This window comes from Cryptomeria japonica, chromosome 8, assembly GCF_030272615.1.
Source record: "Cryptomeria japonica chromosome 8, Sugi_1.0, whole genome shotgun sequence".
Lineage (NCBI taxonomy): Eukaryota > Viridiplantae > Streptophyta > Pinopsida > Cupressales > Cupressaceae > Cryptomeria > Cryptomeria japonica.
Window position 1 is genome coordinate 222,008,796 of NC_081412.1, and position 21,244 is coordinate 222,030,039.

The window sequence follows — 21,244 nt, forward strand, 5'->3', positions numbered from 1 at the left end:
GTGCAAGATAACTTATGATCATGTAACTATTCCTTTTCAAGAGGCCTGCGGTAGTGAACCTTAGAAAACAACTCAGCCACAACAAATTATTCAGTCAAAAGAGAGTAATTGTAAGATTTAACAAGCCTTAACAATTTTATCCACAATAATTATTGCTTTTAAATATCACTTTAATATTCATGACCAGCAATAAGTATTCTTGGAAAGTTTAGATCTAATATTTTATAATAACAATTTGCAAGATTATATCCTCAATTAATTCTAACCTGACCAGATGAATAACAAATAACAAAGGAATAAGGGTTTAGGAAGATAAAATGAACTTATGAGCAATAAACCTCATTTATAAACCTTGTTGAGATAATTTAATTCCAGATAACCAGCCTTGCTTGACCAGGATTCCACACAATCAGGAACAAAAAGTGGTGCAATTGTCTAAGGAACTTAAACTATGTAAGAAAATACATAAAAACACTGTTTTCACAAGTAGATCCCACACAAACTTCCACAGTTCTTCATTCAATACATATGGAAATTAGCCATTCTCATTTCGACTTGCAGAAATAAGCTCAAAACAATATCCACATTGTTTGAGAAAAAAAACAAAAAAACTTAGAAACATTTGCAATGAAACTTAGTCTGCATTCACTCCTTCCTTCTCTTTGCAATGAAATTTCTATTTATAGATGTCTTCTCCAAAAGATATCCTCTACCACTACAAAACTTGAGAAAAATATTAATGTTCCCTTACATCAATGGCCAGAATTAGAAAGATCCAAGGGTCCAAATGAACATGCATATAATTTTTTTGGTACTGTAATACCCCCTTTTGTAAAACCCTAGTTTGCCCTAGATTACAACTCTCAGCCAATAAGGGAGGTTTAGAGGGGGAGTACCTTTATCTCCTTAAAAGGGAAAACCAATTGATTACAAGGTTACTTAACTAAAAGAACCCCATTTATAGCAAGCTAGGATGGGTAACTTGATTGGGTGTCTTTACAGCCGTTCTCCCTCCATCAAACCACCTTCTCCCACTCACATGATTCCATCCATCACCTTGGTAGAGAGGATAAGGATTTACCCCAATAGGGTGCCCTAAGTCTAACCCTCCTAAGCCCAAAGGTAGAGCACCTTTGCCCCCCTTTGGCCTCGTGGACTCGGCCATACATAGGAGGTGGCGTGCTTAGGGGTGACCCCAACACCGATCCCCCTATTTGAGACCCCTCTCTTCTCTTACCATGACTGAGAACATTCAGAACATATGAAGGTTCCAATATTATTTAGATATTCTACATATAACAAATAAACTGCAGAAAAATCATTAGTCAGATACAATATATAATCAATTATAACAGCAGTGCATTGTAATCGTTAGTATGCAGAGATATACGTATATTGATACAGCATTTACCATGTTATGCACAGGAGACTCATACCAAACTGCAATATTCAGTCAAACTGCTGAGTGTTTATAGAATACCAAGTCTGATGCGATGCGTGATAAGATTGTTGTATAAGTATCTTCTCCTTTCATTCGTGAAGGGTCGTGTCTACTTGTTCATAAAGTTATAACCCTCCTCACAAAAGACATCTCTATGTCTTGTGTATCCCATCCTTTCATAACCACTGGGCCCCTTGGTGAAATTGCACTTAATTGGTGATTGGTTAATATATCAATTTGGGCACACTAATTGATGGATAAACCAGTTAGACATTAGTTAACATATTAATAGGATATTAATGTCTTTTATGCAAGATCGCTGCCCTTGTCATCTCATGGGGGTCTCATGGAGAACGTCCTTTAGTAAATCTGTTCCTCATAATTGGCATCAATCAGTTCGTTCATTTTTTTGCTGTTGGTCCGAATGGGGGTTTCTTAGAGAAATTGTGACAGTCTTGTGTCCAAGACAATCTTCTCCTAAGGATACAAGTATTGATATCTTGCAGTCTATATTAATAATACTACTAAATTCTGCATAAGAACATTATCAGGCTTCATATATTAAGCATACATATTAAGCTCAGGCTTCGTATATTAAGCATACATATTAAGGACATCCCCATGCATACCGCCAAGAACAAGTATGATACTGCCTGAAACTATAGTAACAGTTCCGATCTGATCTGATCGATGGTGATGTCCCTAATTGCTTTTGATTCCTTTCCTTTATTATATCTCTCAATTTGAGAGAGAGATCACACCTCTTCGTCATATATGCCCTTTGGCAAGAGACACACCCTTTCACCATTAGCACCCTTTGAAAGAGTGCAACTCTTCATTATTTCTGCCCTTTGAAAGGGGCACAACCTTTCACGATCAGATCTGCACTTCTGATTCCCAAATTATCCTCCCCTTCAAATGAGTTCTCTTCTTCCTTTTATACCTCATATTTGGGAAAGTCACAACTTATCATTTCATGCCTTTTGACCATTTATTAACTTAATTAAATTTTAATAATATTTAATTATATTCTTTTATATTTTAATTTTAATTTTATATTTATTCTTTTGAATTTTAATTTTATTACTAATATTTACCATTAGATTCTATTTCAAAGTGGGGACATTACAGGTACCCCAGCACATTCTTAAGACTAATTAAGTCCATCTTTAGGAACATAAGTTTTATAACATGATAGATATTGTCATATTTGAAATATATTCTTAAATAACTGGTATAAAGTTCAAGGTATCCCATCCTTGTTGGCCTCTTCTCTATCACTGGTTCTTTATTCTTTAATAATGATCATGTCATCTAAACCAACTTCCTTTCTTAAGTTATCCATGAAAGCTAACAATGATTCATTCATCACCTCCATGTCTAGCACTTCAATATGCCTGGATCTGAAATAATAAGTATTGCCATTGGGGCCAAGATTTCAACTTGCTCTATAGGGATTCCTCCTTGGAAAGCTGATATGTTGTTGCATGCGTCTTAGGTACCTGTTTCTCAAACTCTTTGCACAAAATTTATATCCTTATTAACTTGTCAAAAGAAGAAGACTCAAAATTCACCAATTGATTAAGATTATATGATTGATAACCTCTTGTGAATGTTGTTTGAGATCATTTGTGTTGCTAATAGTTTGATCCTCGTTATGATAGTGCCTTGAAGTTTGTACAATCAAATCACATACCTCCATTGCAATATCAATAGCTCCATTGTGAACAACACCTACGTTTTCTAACCATTTCTAATGACCCAATATTCAAAACTATCATCTTTGTCTGCTTGTCAAGTAGCGAAGTCATCTCCATCCAAAATGTGTTCCTTCACTAAGGTATTGATATTCATCTTAGACATCATTTTGATTCTTGGAATATTTTATGAGCGAGTTTTTGATTCTTCTTTGAACTTAAATATTGGGATCTTGAATAACTCTATATCCCCTTTGATTCTATCATGCAATGTCATAACCTCATCAATTACCTCAGAACCATATACAAACAATTCATCCATCCATTTCTTGTTAATAATTGAAAAAGATTTCATTTCATCCAAAGCAGTAGCTTCTTGTTGTGATATTACTATTGGGGTAATAGGAGAACCATCCAAGGATTGCAATGGGCTCATCAATTGCCTAATGAGGGGAATTAGTTGATTCATTCACTCTTTGAGCTCTTGTTTGGTTTTATGATATTTGTCCATCTTAGAGATAATAGTTTATACAACTCTGTGGATTCCTTGAATATTTGCCACCTTAAATCGACTCTTTGAGATTTGATACTTTGAAGGCAAGAGTTTCTTTTCATCCTTGTCTACCATGGTGTTGATGGTGTTTTTATGCACAATCGAACATAGAATAAAGTATTGAATACTCTATCCTCTCTTGAACAAAGACTTCTCAAATGCTAAACATGGAAAAGGATCACTTGAGACGACTCCAAGGTTTACAATGTCAGGTCTTGACGTTTTGGATAGCTTCAATGGTGTGATGCATTTGCTGTACCTTCAAAGGGACTTATGTAATTGTTCATCTTCAATTCAAGCTCATGAAATGATGTTCTCCGAATGATGTTGCAATATCGCTCTTTCCTACTACTAATGATCTTTGATAAAAAAAGTGAAAAAGAGCAAGGTTTAGGAATGCTATGCTAATGCTAAGAATGCAAGACAATGGACAACTTCATGTGAGCTCAACAAAACTTTGCTTTGACATGCCATGAACATCTCCACAATGCTAGTGCAATCTTCTAGGGGTAGCTTTATGATTTTCAAATCACTACCACAAGCATAGATACCTTCAAGGTGAAGCATATCAATGATGAAATAGTAATTGAAGTTAAGCTTGGCTAAAATAGGTTTAGTTGACTATGCAGGATATTTCACCATTGATGAAATACTAGTAGTATGAACAATGAGAGCTTCACTATCAATCATGCACATGCATCTTTCACAAATTCTATTCTATTTTTTCCGTCTTTTCAATTATTCAGTTCTCTCATAAAAGGATGAGGAAACAAGCAAATGCTCCAAAACACAATAAGTCACAAACACTTCAATTATTTTCTTAATTCTAGTAGCATCTAAGCAACAAATCTTCAAAACTCTTCTAATCAATCCTTTACAAATGAAATGAGTGGGGCTTATATAGTGCTCCCAAATACAATGAATGGCCAAAATTAAATCAGAATCAAGGGCCAAGATTATACCATCTAAATCTTAATTAGGGTTTGTTAAATCAAAACCTACTTTTTTGCAAATTATATAATATCAGCCAATGCGAATGTGACATCCATTTGACACAAACATTGAGGAAAAATCCTCCAATAAGAAAAATGATGCCACATAGGATCATAACAAATTATCTTCCAGAAGCTTCTTTCCCTTATCCTTTTCTTTTGTTGCAAATTCAAAGAATCTGGACATCATGAACTCAATTTCAGTTATTGGAGCAGCAGGCAAGTTCTTCAGTTGTTCTTCCATGAAGCTCGCTTCGTCTAAGGCAGAGGCAAAGGTCGTCTCCCATCTTGGTCCAAAATCCTTAGTCTTGTTGGCAAGTACCATGAATGTGTGTATGTCTTCCAATTGCTTCTTTGAAGTGATCCATCTGTTCCAAAGAATATAACTTTCACTTTGTTAGCCAACTCATTGGCATCTATGTGAATTCCTTCATTCATCTCCTTCCCAATATGATCTCAGCTACCTCCACAATCTTATCATGTATCAAGTTTATTGCTTCATCCACCTAGGTGCATCCACTATTAATATCTTCAAAAATGACCTTCCTCATTCGGAGCAAGTTACACCATTGTTGGAAATCAGGCGACTGCCCATCTTTCAACACTTCACCATTCACCAAGGTTTGCTTAGGTAGATTCTTCATTGCTTGTAGTCTCGGCATAGTATAGTCTCTGGTGAAAATGAAGAATAATAGGCTGCCATGAGGATTTGAGTTCTTTCAAGAACACCTACGGTTTTATCAAATATCCTCACTAATTCCTTCACAAATGCATTTGCCTTTTTAAAAGCTTTATTTATCCAAGTCTCCATCAGGTGGGCTGAAGTTCTCATCTTCTCCAAATTGTCAACTAAGTTGGGAGGAAGCAATGGTTGTGGCATAGCTGAAGGATCATGTTGCCTTAGCAGTTCCTCGAACTGTTGCAAGGAGCTTCTCAGGGCACTTACTTCTCTTTCCAATTTCTTATTCTTTTCTACTTCCAGCTTCAACATATGATGGACTGTCTTTACCATATCATTCATGTCTTCCAATGGTTGCTCAGTGGAGGGAGGACCTAAATCAAGAGTCTCTAAATCATACTCTTCTGCTGTGATCTTGCTCTCAAGCTTATCTACCCTTGGAGTGGCAATCTATATCACTCGAGATCCTGTTCTGTCCCTTGTCATCTTTGACATCTTAGTCGCCTTCTTTTTCTCAACAATCTCTTGAGTTCTATTTAGGAAGTTGTCCAAATCATCGATAGGATCTTCCTCTACTACTATTACTTCTTTTGCCAACCTCTCCCTAAGCCATGCTGGGATAGCAGATTTCTCTTCTTCTACTTGGACTTCATTGAGCTGCTGATCTTCTCGGGTTGGAGAGGTTACTTCTTCCAATGCCAATTCAATGGAGGGAGGAACCAAATCAATAGTCTCTAAATCATACTCTTTTGTTGTAATCTCGCTTTCAAGCTTATCTACCCTTGGAGTGGCAATCTATATCACTCGAGATCCTGTACTGTCCCTTGTCATCTTTGACATCTTAGTCGCCTTCTTTTTCTCAACAGTCTGTTGAGTTCTATTTAGGAAGTTGTCCAAATCTTCAATAGGATCTTCCTCTACTACTATTAGTTCTTTTGCCAACCTCTCCCTAAGCCATGCCAGGATAGCAGATTTCTCTTCTTCCACTTGGACCTCATTGAGCTATTGATCTTCTTGGGGTGGAGAGGTTACTTCTTCATCTTCATTTTCAATATTCACATACACATCTTTGCCTTCTTTGTCATTGGCCTACTCGTGTGGAACTGAATTGTCATGACTTTGTGGTTTCTTACCCCTATTTGTCTTCTCACATCTGCTATTCTGGATTGTAGACTCCATGGATTCATTCACTCTGTGATCAGTGCTTCCTCTAGGCGGCTGACTTTCCTAGCCGTCTCCTTGATTCATCTCTACTTCGTGTATGGAGGAAGTACTAGTGGAAGGACGGCTTGAATTTGATTTGTGCTTCTTGTTTGAAGGCTCTTTCTTGTGACTTTCTTTTCTCTTTGATCCTCTGGAGTGAGTTGACTGGGTGGCACTTCCACTAACGCTTGTGCTTTTTGTATCTTCATCAGAGGATTCTTCTTCTCCCATTAATTTGAAGGTCAACTGTGTATTTTGGCTCTCCAGCCTCTGGATTTGGATATTCACCTGTTGTCTTGTGTATGCTAAGACTAGCTTCATTAAATCTTTCAAATCGGTGAGCCTCCACATCAATCCAATTGACTTCCATCTTCTTGACTTTCTCTTGCTCCTACAACAACTAAAGGCGTTTTCCACTATCTTGTGCCTGGTTTGGAATGTCAAAGACTTTGCACATCCTGATGATGTCAATTGGTAGTCTTGAGCATATTATTCTTCTTATCTCGAAATTGTCTTGGATTTGGATATTCACCCGTCGTCTTGTGTATGCTAAGACTAGCTTCATCAAATCTTTCAAATCAGTGATCTCCACATCAGTCCAATTGACTTCCATCTTCTTGACTTTCTCTTGTTTGTACACCGGCTGAAGGCATTTTCCACTATCTTGTGCCTGATCTGGAATGTCGAAGACTTTGCACATCCTAACAATGTCAATTGGTAGTCTTGATCACATTCTTCTTCTTATCTCGAAATTGCCTTGGGCATTCAGGAAATGATCTTCCAATTGTAGCTTGTGTTTGTGCTTTCTTCCATTATCTCTTCCGATGTTGCCATAAGGATCAAAGTTGTCTTTGGAGAAGTATGGGATAAGAAGATGGGATCTCAATTCTTCCTCTACTTTCTTGTAAGGATGGACACACCTCCAATGATTGCCCAACTAAGATGGGAAAAGTGATTCTTGTCTTGTGTCTATTCTTTTGCACTTTATTATATGTCATCAACTGCCTCACCAACTCAAGCAACACTATCTTGTCGGTAGGATATCGTGGTAGCATGTAGGGCGAACAAGAGCATCCTTGAATTCTTATGTAGGTGAACTTAGGAAACTAGATACCAAGCACCAAACTTCTTTGTCAACTCCTTTGCTTGCGGGGATAGCATGGTGAAGGCATTGTTCACCCTTATGTAATGTACTCTGCTAGGGTAGTGTAGCTATGTGTATGACTCGAATGCTCTCAACTCTCCAACTCCCATTCCAACCGGGCCTCTATACATCAACCTTGTGTACTCACGAGCTTTGGCAAGCGAATATATGATATATGAACTCATGTAAAATGTTTTTGTATGTGCCAACCTCTTCAATTGTATGTCAAGGTTATTGCTTATGATTCTTGCCCAGTTGATCCTTTCCTTTCTAGTCGATATTGGTTCCATGAAATAGAACATCCAATTCTTGAACTGGGATGCTTGAGTGGCTCCCATAATTCGGTTGGGTAAAGTGATCAAGTCAATAAACTCCTTAAAATCAATCCTATGAAGCTTGGTGGGTACCTTGGATATGCCGGGCCTACTCTTTAATAACCAATACTTGTTGATTATGCGAAGGCATTTGTCGGGGTCGTCCTCACAAAATGCTTGTGCTTCTTTGCTTTCGTAAATCATGCCTTTAGGATTAGGTATATGGAAAGCCTTGCTGATAGCTGTCTCGGATACGTAGACAAGTACTTTGCCATCAGGTGGCACTATTGTTCTTGTGCTGGCATCATGGTGTTTGGCACACTCAACGATCTACTCATTGCATTGTATAGCCAAAGGGAAGCCTATTGCTTTTACTATCCCACTCTCGATCATTATCTTTGAAAATCTTGAAGGCCTGGTAGTATACAAGGGGCCTTGGAACTTCTTCATGTCAATTTGCCTAAGATTGGTGTCTCCTACATTGCTCCAAAATGATGTTATCTTGGACTCTAGTGCCTCACCCTTCGAGTCTTCCTTGATGAGGGTTTGTCGTGTACCTATTCCAGTCTTCGGGGTCACCATGCTCTACTTGCGAGAGTTGTCTAAGTTAGTTTTATAATATGGTATTAATGCTCACAAGCTGAAATTAATCACCGAAGTTAGCAATTTCTGCTCTAAAGCTGATAATTTACTAAAATCTTCAATATTGTTAAAACCCTAGGTGCTTATGTTAAAAGTACTTAAAACCCTAGCTTGCAAAACCTGATCCTACTTGAACATAACCGTCTAACCCTTATGAATTTTGCATTAAAACTTGTCAAATGATTAATTCAAGTGTTCTAAAGCATGGTATGAAATAATCTCTATGCCTGATACCTCATCACAAACCCTAACCGTGGAGCTATATCAGCGCATTAAAGTCTGATTTTTCAATGAAAAATGATTAAAACCACTTGTTTCAGACCTGAAAATATGTCCTAAACTGATTGATTGCTTCCAGTTAGTCTTTAATTTGGCAGAATTGCCCTTGTATTGAAGCGCTTTTGCTGTGATAATGATGTCAAATGCGGGAGCTGAAGGTGGAATTCGCTAATTTGATGGTGCTGACCACTGTTTTTGATGATGCCAGATCGCTGGTCAGCAACAACAAATGCGCTTTGTGCCTTGAATGAATTAACAATGTCAAGTCCTCAATCTTAATGTTGAATTTGCCTTATGCTTGAATAAAATCGCTATCAATTGAAAGTGAATTCGCTGCCTTTGCAATGATTAACTTGACAATGTCTTGCTTTGAATGGAATCACTGCTTCTTAATCAAAATCGCTGCACCTGATTGAGATCATTCGCTTTGTCAATTGTATGTTGATCAAATGAAATGATCAACGTTGGCTTTATAATCATTGAGGGGGTGCGCTTCTTCATCTCAAGGCCGACTTGTGCCTTTCATTTAATGTTTTGCAATCTCGATTTCCAAAGGATGAAGGCTGACTTGCTTTCATTGATTTAAATTTAAACTTTAAATGTCTCCTTGCTTTAATGGGCCCCTTCCCATAGGCTGGCGCTAAAACTTATGTCCTTCCTTCAGTTGTGGATGATGGGGGTCAAATGAAGTTCGCAAATTTGAATGGGCATTGGAAGCACTAAGGTGAAAGGTCATGTCTTGGAGAGGGGCAAAGGAAGTGTTGGGTCGCGCTTTGAGGGGAACAAAGGAAACGCCATGGTGAAAGATCACACTTTTGGGACCCCAAAGGAAATGCTAAGGTTGATGCTTGAAGGAGTATTGACAATGATTCATCACTTGTTGATTAACTTGTTACTCCATTCACTCCCTTCGCTTGTCATGGATCAGACTTTTGATAGCCTCTTAGAAGCGTTATAGCATGGTCGTGATCATCACCAAGCAAAGGAAATGTGAGGTGAAAGTTCGCTGATTTGAGAGACCAAAGGAAATTCGCTGATTTTGGGGGGCAAAGGAAATGACTCAAATGCAGTTCGCTGATTTGAAGGGGCAAAGGAAATGCCTCAAAGGCATCAAGCTTGAGTTCGTTATCCTCCAAATCAAATGCAAAAACCACTAAATGCTCCTCCTTAATCAAATTTGGAGGTGTCCTTCCTTGATCGGGCTTCAATGAGGTCTAAGGGAGTGCACCTAAGGAAGATTGCAGCTTTAGGGGGTCAAAGGAAATGACTCCAAGCTGACAATTTTGCTTACTTAATCACTTGGCCCTAAGCCTCTTCATGATTACTTTGACTTTAACCTATCCTCCTTCCAAGCATTCACTTCCTTAATCAAATTTGGAGGTCTCCTTCCTTGATTGGGCTTCAATGAGGTCTAAGGGAGTGCACCTAAGGAAGATTGTAGCTTTAGGGGGTCAAAGGAAATGATTCCAAGCTGACAATTTTGCTTACTTAATCACTTTGCCCTAAACCTCTTCATGATTTGAAGGGGCAAAGGAAATGCCTCAAAGGCGTCAAGCTTGAGTTCGTTATCTGCCAAATCAAATGCAAAAAACACTAAATGCTCCTCCTTAATCAAATTTGGAGGTCTCCTTCCTTGATCGGGCTTCAGTGAGGTCTAAGGGAGTGCACCTAAGGAAGATTGCAGCTTTAGGGGGTCAAAGGAAATGACTCCAAGCTGACAATTTTGCTTACTTAATCACTTGGTCCTAAGCCTCTTCATGATTACTTTGACTTTAGCCTATCCTCCTTCCAAGCATTCACTCTCTAAAACAACTTGCCTTAACCAAATTTCAGCACTTCATCTCTGATTTTGCAAGCCAATGATGATGATCAAATGAAATGATCATCATGAATCGTTCATTTCAAAAAAAATGAGGAGAAAATCAACTCAACTTCACTCAATCTAAAGGATCACTATTGCCAATCCAACCTAAAACGTAGAAACTAAAAGCAAAAGAGGGGGTCCCCATTTGTGATGGGGCGATGTGTGAAATGGTCACAACACATGGGAGTAGTAGCAATTTCTGTAACTTTGGATCCACTAGCATCATTGTAGATAGAAGATAAAACTCTAGGCTTCTTCCTAGGTGGTGGCACATCTAGCATGATAGAAATAGTTGAGAGATCATTATAAGATAGCTTAACGATTTTCTTCCTCTTTTGAATATCAATGTCTAATCATGAAGGGATTGAGACTCTAATGCACTTATCTTGTGAAGGAGTTCATGATGGGTTAGATTCACTTGAAATTGCCTTTTCCATCATTTGCCTATCATCTTGTATCATAATTTCAATGTCCGACATTATTTTATCAGCTTCTTTCATCAAAACATTAACTTTCTCTACTCATCTTATCCATCTTCCTTCAGATTTTTTTATTGGCCTTGTTCCTTATGTGCAATTCTTAGTTTATCATCCTCACCTTTGGACATCTCTTTTTCGCCCTACCCGTTTCTTCATTTGTTCAGGAAACAATTCCTTTTCTTCCTGTTTCTGAGTTGCAACTTTATCTTCAACTTTCTTCTCAATTGTTTTACTTCTACCTCCTTGGTTGCATCTTTATCCTAATTCATTTGCTCTTCTAGTTGATGTTCTACCAATACTATATTAGGATTTTGCGATGCCCAAACTTTTGGGCAAAAACGCAGCAACAATTTATTTTTATAACGCTAAATTACTTGTGATCTATGCTTAAATAGATGTGATAACTTAATTAGTTTCACTAAACGACATCTTAAGTGTCAATAAGAATGGGCCTCTAATACGGGCGATAAATTATTTTATTTAACTAGGAGGCTTAGGACCTTTCCCAATCTCCTAAGTGATCTGATAATCAATTTAATTAGGTTTTATCTAAGTGTTGGAAACCATCCAATAATCTTGAATTTAGTTCCTAATAAATTATATTTAAATTACTTAACATTTACAATAATTCCCATTAACTAAGGATGAATAAATTATTCCTATAAGGTCGGCACAACCTTTATAATCAATTAATTCGCCCAATAATTTCTTCAAATTTAATTACATGAAGTGTCAATATTATTTCCTTATAATTCCAAATTCCATTAAATTAAACATTAATACAAATTTTATTGTATTAATATTAATTAATTATGCAATTGAATGTAAAGTTCCCAAAACATCATTAAACTAACTAAATCATTAATATTATTGTTGAGAAGATAAATCTTCCATTATTGATATCTAAACCCCTAAAAGATTTAAATAATCATTTACAATTAAATTACCCCCTTAAGGATTTTAATAATAGAATATTAAAATATGTTATTATTAGTATTAATGCTCATTCAGTGTATATTCTATTTTAGAAAGATCGTCTTCGATCTTCTCAGCAGTTTCTTTTAGAAACTTGCTATTCTTGTAAATAGCTTGTATTATTTATGAGCGTTTTGCTCATTCTGATTAATCAATCAATTCTTTGAAATCCATTGCGTGTTTCGCACTGTTTTATGGTATCAGAGCTACAGGAGGAATTTTTTCGAAAATTTTTTAATCCTAATTTCCAATTAGTGGAAATTTTCGAAATTATTCTTTTGAAAAAAATTTTCAAAGTTTTTTTCTGGCTTCTGGGCGGAATCGTCGTTTTTTTTTGGCGTCGTGTTTTACCGCGACCTGTGTTCGCGCAGGGTCGTCGTTTTTCGGCGTTCAGTCTGTCCCTGGTGGTGTCTGTGGCTCTGTGCAAACCGTGGGCTAGTTTCTGACCTCGGCGTCGCGACCTCCGCCTGCAAACGCCACCCGTGACCTGTTCGGTGACCTGCAACCTGCGCGATCTGTTTGCGTCGTGACCTGTTCGGCTCTGTGCATGTCTGCAGGCTTCGGCGTCGTCACCTCCAGCGGCGCCACCTGCAACCTGTCATTTTCTGCACTATCGTGGGGAAACGAACCCGGTGCCTCTCGTCATTTTCTGTCTGCAAACAATGGCGCCGACCTCTGCAATCTTCGATTGAAGTTCTTACCTCTAGTTTTTATCGAAGTTCAGTTTTTCCTGCAGATTCGTGGTGGGTTTTTCAAACCCTAATCTGGGTTGTTGTCCATTTTTTTTGGGTGCCTCGATTTTCGTGCCTCGATTTTCGAGCCCGCGAATCCAAATTCTGATAGGAGAATCCTTCTGGGTTTTTTGCACACTTTTCTGGGTTGTTATTGGATTTTTCTTGGGAAATGTGCCAATGGCTTCTCTCACCAATCTGATGTTAGAAGGCAGTCAACGCTTTAATGGTCACAACTACAACATCTGGAAACAGCGTATGTTGACCATTTTTGAATATAGGCGTCTTGATTAGCTTGTTTTGGGCAAAGAACTCAGTCCTGGTACACCTGGTGTAGATCAAGATAAGTTTGATGAACGAAATCGGGAGGCAATCATGCTTCTCAAACTCTCAGTAACTGATGATCAGTTACCGCAGATTCCTTCCGGCAAGACAACTTCTGACATCTGGAAGCATCTGAAGGAATTGCATGAGACATCCGACAAGAGCCGAGCATTCTTTCTGAAGAATCAGTTGTTCTCCATTATGATGGACGAACGTATGTCCTTACAGGAGCACCTCACGAGGATTAAGGACATTCGAGATCAACTCGAAGCTATTGGTCGAACTATGGAGGAAGAAGACATGGTTGTAATCACTTTAAAAAGTCTTCCGAAATCGTATGAACACTTCATTGAAACCCTCAATATTACTTCCACTAATGTTGATTTGAAGTTTTCAGAACTATGCACCAAACTTCTCCAGCAGGATCGCTGGAAACAACAATTTGGTAGTGGTACTACATCAGCCTCCTCGGAAAATGCCTTCACAGCTCAATCCTTTCAGAAGGATAAAGGCAAATTTCAGTCCTCTCAGTCTTCTCAGCAGAAAGGCTCTTCTCAGACACAGGATGGAGCTAAGAAGAAAAATGTGCAGTGCAATTACTGTCACAAGTACGGCCATATGAAGAAAGATTGCCGTCAGAGGCTAGCTTCTGAACAAAAGAAGCAGGGAGGGTCACACCAGAAGGCACATGTTGCGAAACATTCCGAGCAGAAGGAGTCCGCCTTTTATGCTTTTATGGCTAAGAGGTCTTCAGATCATGCCAGGTCTTCTGCTTGGTACATCGACTCTGGTGCATCACGTCACTTTTCTCATCGGCGTGACTGGTTTACAGACTTCTCACCTTTCAGTGATTCCGTTGTATTTGGCGGAGGTGAGGAGTATACAGTTGTTGGCAGAGGCATTGTTCAGATACAGTCTGGTGGCAGGACTCTCCTTTTTCTGAATGTGTATTATGTTCCTGGAATGGAACTTAATCTGCTCTCTGTCAGCCAGATTATGAGGAATTCTCCTCAACTAGATGTGGTGTTTAGTGCTCACAAGTGCTCCATCATTGATCGGGAGACTCGTCTTACTGTTGCTGTTGGTCTAGAGGATCATGGTCTATATAGGCTCCTTGACACTGGTGATTCTCCTGAAGTGGCTTTGGCAGCTCGTGTTTCTCCTCTTAGCACTTTGTGGCATCAGAGATATGGACATCTCAACATTCAGTATCTCTCTCAGCTGTCTCGGGAGGGACTTGTTTCAGGGTTACCTGATATTCAGACTCAGCATCTTGGAGTATGTGGCGCCTGTCAAGCTGGCAAACAGCATCGGACTTCATTCCCACATGGAAAGTCTTGGCGCGCATCTAAGGTACTTCAATTACTTCATGCTGATATTTGTGGTCCTATGAATACATCTTCTGTTACTGGATGCAAATATTTTTTGCTTATTGTAGATGATTTTAGTAGAAAGATGTGGGTGTACTTTCTTAAACATAAATCAGATGTATTTAGTATCTTTCAGAAGTTTAAGTCCTTTGTTGAAAAAGAGTCTGGACATAGTATCATTACTCTTAGGACAGATAACGGGGGGGAATTTTGTTCTTCTGCATTCTCCAACTTCTGTGATACCCATGGCATCAAACGCCAGTTAACTACACCCTACACTCCTCAGCAAAACAGTGTTGTCGAGCGTCGCAATCGTACGGTTGTTGAGATGGCTCGTTCTATGTTACAACACAGGAGTGTTCCGAACAAGTATTGGGCTGAAGCAGTATTTACTGCTGTCTACCTTCTTAACCGCTCTCCTACTCAGGCTGTTAAGGGGAAGACTCCAGAAGAGGTTTGGTCTGGTCGGAAGCCTCAGATCAGCCACCTGAAGGTTTTTGGCTCTGTTGCCTATGTTTGGATTCCAGATGCTAAGCGCTCCAAGTTGGATTCCAAAAGTCAGAAACTCATGATGACAGGATACAGTGATCACCATAAGGCCTACAGACTGATAGATATAGACACTGAACGTCTTATCTTCAGTCGTGATGTTGTATTTGATGAAGACAGAGGATTCTTTCAGTCCCCTTCTTCTGAGCAGAATTCTGAGGATCAGCCTCACAGTGTTCTTATTCCATTAGGTTCGCTTGATGGGAGGGATGATGCAGAATCTATTTTCGATGATGCACTACCTGAGTTCCCTCCGGAGAATAATCCTCCTCTTGCTGCTCCTGTTCCTGATCCTGAGCCTCTTCCAGCTCCTCCAGATGTTTGCACTTCTACTCTCCGGCCTAAATGGTGGGCCAAGACCATTGGTGACCTCAGGGATACTGAGCTCATTGAGGGTAGAACCTCCCGTAATAAGAGCAAACAGCAGCATACAGTCAATTTTGCTCTCATGGCTAACATACACAGTGTTTTTGAGCCTCAGACATACTCAGAGGCTAAAGGTATACCTGAGTGGGAACAGGCTATGGAAGCTAAGTTCCAGAGTCTTCAGAAGAATCACACTTGGGCCCTTTCTGATCTTCCTTCAGGGAAGAAGCCCATTAGCTGCAAATGGGTGTACAAAGTAAAATACAAAGCTGATGGAACTCTAGACAAGTATAAGGCTCGTCTTGTTGCTCGTGGGTTCTCACAGAAAGAAGGCATTGACTACGAGGAGACTTTTGCTCCTACAGCCAAAATGAGTACCATACGGCTCATTCTTGCCTTGGCAGCCCAGTTCAGTTGGAAAGTCCATCAGATGGACGTCAAGAGTGCTTTTTTGAATGGTGACTTACAGGGTTGTGTTTTGGAGTTTGCCTAAGTCAGACCTCGGTTTTGGTGTTTCCATCTCCACGGACAACCCAGGAAGCCACGGGAAAAGAGAGATGATAAAGATAATAGATAATGCAATACGAGATTGGAAAATAAAGTTTGGAAAGTGAAAAAGAGAGGTTTGAGTAGACTCCCCTTTCACGAATGATTGTTGGAGTGCTGGTGTGAAGTGCTTGAAATGCTTGAAAATGCTTGAAGTGTTGCAACAATGGTGGTGCTCTCCAAAATAATCTCCAAGAGCTCAACTTGCAAGAAGGAATACCAAAACGTCAAAAAAGAATCCTCTCAAATGCCTCTAACATGAAAGATAAAGGCCTGAGAAGGAATTCGGATGTCGATGGGTGCATGCAAAGTTGTTATGATTCCTTCCAGGCGCAGGCGTAACGCTCAAATGGCCACCTGCGGACTATCAGATTCGCGGGACACTAGAGCGCCGTGCGGACTTCTCTGCGTTGCGCCTATGTCCTCGAAGGTGACAGGTTGGCGGAGTTGGTAATACTTCGGCCAGAGTTAACAAGGATGGTCTAAGTGGACAAAAGGACAAGATGGCGGAGTCCAGCCTCCAACGATATGGGGAAGGTGCCATTTGTCATGTTTATCATCAAGGGGTGAGATTTTCGACACTACAACATCATAAATGATTAGATGATTTGATAAATAATGAGTTGGACGTTCTCCTTGTTCACCACTCTGGGATATTTTTCTGTCACTTTGAAGACACTATAGATAAGTTAATAACTTTAGGTAAATGCATGTGTGAGATTGGAGCAGTATAGATAGGTAGAGAGATACCTAGATTTAGTCGCGGAGCTTGTTGACCAATTGCTCTCTTAATTTCAGTCGAAATGTGTACCTAGTTATATATTTTAATTCAATGGTTTTTTTTAATCTAAAATTGATCAGCAAAAAGGAATAAAAGAAGTATCCATTAGGGATATAGGGTCCCAAAATAATAAAGAAACAAATCCTAAATCTAAAGAATTTCGAAGGGAGAATGGTTAAGTCTGCTTCTGTTTGAGGTGGACCCAACTCATGGAAGCTCAAATGAAAATAAATCAAAGGTCAAAAACTGACCAAGTCGAATCAACTTTTGGCTAGTTTAACAATTTGTCTTATCAACAAAAGCCATTGCTTAAGATGCTTCATTGGTGCCACTTAAGCAAGGGAAGACAAGGAGACTTACAGACAAAGATGCCCACCTTCCATTCTTGAAAAAATCGATTGAATCCAAGTCAGTAGAGAATCATCCTCTATGTTAATTTTTTATGGTAGAAGGAGATAAGTCAGGAAACATAGGAGACCGCTGTACTAGTTTCTGTGGTTGAGGAATCTCAACATAATTGTTTCAAAGTAAACAAATATCTCTATAACTTTGTCAAATAGTTTTTCAAAAGGCATATAAATAGCTCTGCATTTATCCTTGATGAGTTTTCTACATGAAGTGGGTTTCGCCATTTTTAAGTGTTTTATGTCTACAATGTGGATGCATGTCCTCTTGAAGCTCAACTTGTTTAGAAAAGGGCCCAGGTTTATATCTATGCAAGAAATGCTATAAACATAAACCAGGTGTTATAAATCTGTATTCAAAGAAAAGGGGACAACATTATAATCTTACATCATTAAGCTCCAGAGTGAGCTTCCTTCATGGAGATTATCTTATAAATTGACTCATTATACTCATTGTCTTTTCTTTCATCCTTCATGTTCCACCTTATGACCACAACAACCCCCCTCCTTAAGTGCAATTTAGGGAGTGTTACATAAAAAGGAGGTGAAAAGATTTGAAATGGGTCCCAACAATGAGGCCTAATGAGGTATTGTTGATGTGTCTTTTGTACACGACCAAACACAAAATAAAATACCTAAAGGTACCTTATCCTCTCTTGAATAAAGCTTCCCCGAATGCTGAAGATCTCACAGAAGGATCAATCGGAGTAGCTCCAAGGTTCTGATTGTAGGTTCTCTACGTGTGGATAAGCTCTTGCCATATGATGTGATTTTGCTGGAATCACAAGGGGACTTACATTCGATGACTTGAGCGTCTGATTTGCTTTGGATATCACTGGAACGTGGGTCTTTACTGATCCTTGATTTTTAAAAAAGGGAAAAGGATAAGGGTTGGAGAAGGATCTAATTCTAACACTAAGAATGTAGGAGCAATGGATGACCTTTGATGAAACTTTAACTAAGTCTTGCTTTGACATGCTAGGATCATCTCCACAAGGTTAGTGCAATCTTCTAAGGAAAGCTTTATGATGTCCAGATCACCGCTACAAGCATAGACACCGTCAGGTTGATGCATATCAATGAAGAAGCGATAATTGAAGTTAAGCTTAAGCTGAATGATTCCAGTTGACTACGCGAGGCAAGTTTGCAATCAACAAACCGCTAGTAGTATGGATATACAAATTTCACCATTGATCATACAAATTTCTTCCATTCATCTAATAACATGAAATTAAATTTGAGAAGTATAGAGACCATGCAAATTGTAGAATTGACACATAGAATTCACCATTCCTTCAATGAAGTTTACATGTCTTTCGCAACAATGTCTTGACAACAATCTTTGCCTTCTCTTTCTACTCTATTCTTAAAAAAAAAGCTAATTGCTCTTGAACTACTACTATTGACTATTGACTATTCTCACTTTCTATACTTGGAATCTCATCTTTGGATCCCTCTTCCATGTATGCAACACTTGTTTGACCTCAAAATGGCTTGCTAGGAGAAATTCGCTAAAAATCATGGCCAGGGATAGGACCTATTTAGGATTTCACCTTGGACCCTTTGGAAGGGTCAGGAGCGAAATCCTTGTTCTAGCTCAAAATCTTGATCATTGGTGGCCACAATCCATTCAAAGGCATGCCTAGGGGTCTTTCCAAGCTCAATCCACCTTGATCCACACTTGGTTTAACACAAAAATGGAAGGAAAAGAGGGATTTTGGGAATTTCGCTCTGGACCCTTTGGAAGGGTCAAGAGCGAAATTCATGTTCTAGGCTTGACTCTTCATTCCTTCAACTCCAATCCACCTCAAAAGGCAAGGCCACATCACTCCTCTCCCATCCATGCCATAAAAAATCAAAGACTTGACCTTCTCCAAGGAAAAATAGGTGTTCTTCAATAATTTCGCTCTGGACCCTTTGGAAGGGTCAGGAGCGAAATTCTAGTTTTAGGATAAAATCCTTCACTTCAAAAGGCAAAGACATGTTAATCTACTTCCAAGTACGCCCAAGGAACAAGGTTGGTAGTCTAAGCAAGGAAGCAAATGAGGCTTATGAAGAATTTCGCTCTGGACCCTTTCGAAGGGTCAGGAGCGAAATTCACAATCTTGGACAAAATCCTCACTTTTCAATGCTTTCAATCACCTCCTAAGGCAAGAACATATCAATCTACCCCCACCATGTCCAAGGAATAGGCTTTCAGTGCAAACAAAGAAGAAAAAAGGTGTCTTTAAGAATTTTGCTCTGGACCCTTTAGAAGGGTCATGAGCGAAATTCACATTCTTGGTTGATTTCACACCTCTTTCATCCAATCCATCTTTAAACTTGATCAAACTCACCTTCCTCTCGCCACATTCAAGTGAATTTGTCACCTACTTGGCTCAAAATCTTCATTTTTCAATGCCTCAGGCAAAATAGAGGGTCAAATGAGGATTTCGCTCTGGACCCTTTGGAAGGGTCAAGAGCGAAATTCTCATTTTGAGCTAATTTCTTACTTCCTTTCTCCCTTTCATGCCTACGACATACTTTGTTAGGCTTCCTTCCATCATGATCATGCGAATTTGCTCTTCAAGTTGACATCTAGCTCAAGATTTTGTGAAAAATAGGGTTTTACATGAATTTCGCTCTGGACCCTTTGGAAGGGTCAGGAGCGAAATTCACCTTAGGCTGTAATCCTGACTTCATCTTTCACATTTCTTCATTCCAAATAAGTGTTTTGCCCTCAATAATGTTGGTGTTGGAAATAAGCCACACCCGGACCGACGATGGACTGGTCCAAGAGGGGCCAGTAGCTCAATGGTAGAGCACTCCAGCAACATTGGAAGGTCCTAGGTTCGAGTCCTAGCTGGTCCATGTCTCAACATGGTATCAGAGCCAGGTCCAGGCTAGGAGCCCCAAGCACACGAGAGGTGTGGCTTAAGGGGGGTGTTGGTGTTGGAAATAAGCCACACCCGGACCGACGATGGACTGGTCCAAGAGGGGCCAGTAGCTCAGTGGTAGAGCACTCTAGCAGCGTTGGAAGGTCCTAGGTTTGAGTCCTAGCTGGTCCATGTCTCAACAAATAATGCCTGGGAATGAGTTAGTTCTTAGTTTGGGGCAAGGTAGAATGCCTTATGGAGAAATTCGCTCTGGACCCTTTGGAAGGGTCAGGAGCGAAATTCGATATTTTAGCCTCTTCGTCAGGATTCATATATGGAATATAACATTACTTTAAGTTATATTCCATATATACTGTCAGGATGTTTGAGAGTGGTTTTGGACCTCCAGAAGTTATAATGCAAAATCTAGTTTTTGGAGGATTCTTCAATTTTCCAGACTTGGTCAAATTTCAGGATCAGGATGACATTCCAGACTTAGCCAAATTTTAGGACATTTGAGGATCAGGATGACATTATGTATTCAACCAAGGTTTGATTTAGCAATTTGAAGTGCGACCAGATAGTACACAAAAAACACCCTAGGAAGGATCGAATTACCCCTAATCACTCAATTGACCTGGCCTCTTGAGGAGATCCACCTGCCTCAAACAGAACCTGCTATCCTAATGAGCCCCCTGGCGACCCTTCAAATGCAAAAGGTCAATAGACAAGACCCAGCAACCAAGCAAACTAAACTAACCCTAGAAAGCAAAAAGGTAGGGGTCCCCATTTGCAATGGGGCGATGTGAATACGTCACAACAGGTACCAATGTACAATGAACACAATGAAGAAAGTAGGACTTAGAATACCCTCTATATGCCCCCCAAGGACAATTTCCTTCTCCCATAACAATGCTCGAAAATGAGTATATCAAGGGCTCAATGAAGATGTCAGAACAAGTGAAGGTTCATTGCAGATGGGAATGTCAGTTATCAGTAACAATTTATTGAAAGGTAGGTATGGTAATTACGTTTTGTTTCTGGACTTCCTGGCAT

At 39.4% G+C, this 21,244-nt stretch overlaps 1 protein-coding gene and 1 non-coding gene across 3 annotated transcripts in view; both read left to right on the top strand.

Moving 5' to 3' along the window:
* The window catches only part of LOC131027598 (auxin response factor 11), a 55,749-nt gene that overhangs the window by 8,371 nt on the left and 26,134 nt on the right, over window positions 1-21,244 (top strand). The gene's annotated exons all lie outside the window — the stretch shown is intronic.
* On the top strand, window positions 20,113-20,183 carry TRNAV-AAC (transfer RNA valine (anticodon AAC)). Its single transcript has one exon. It is a non-coding gene; the product is annotated as a tRNA-Val (tRNA).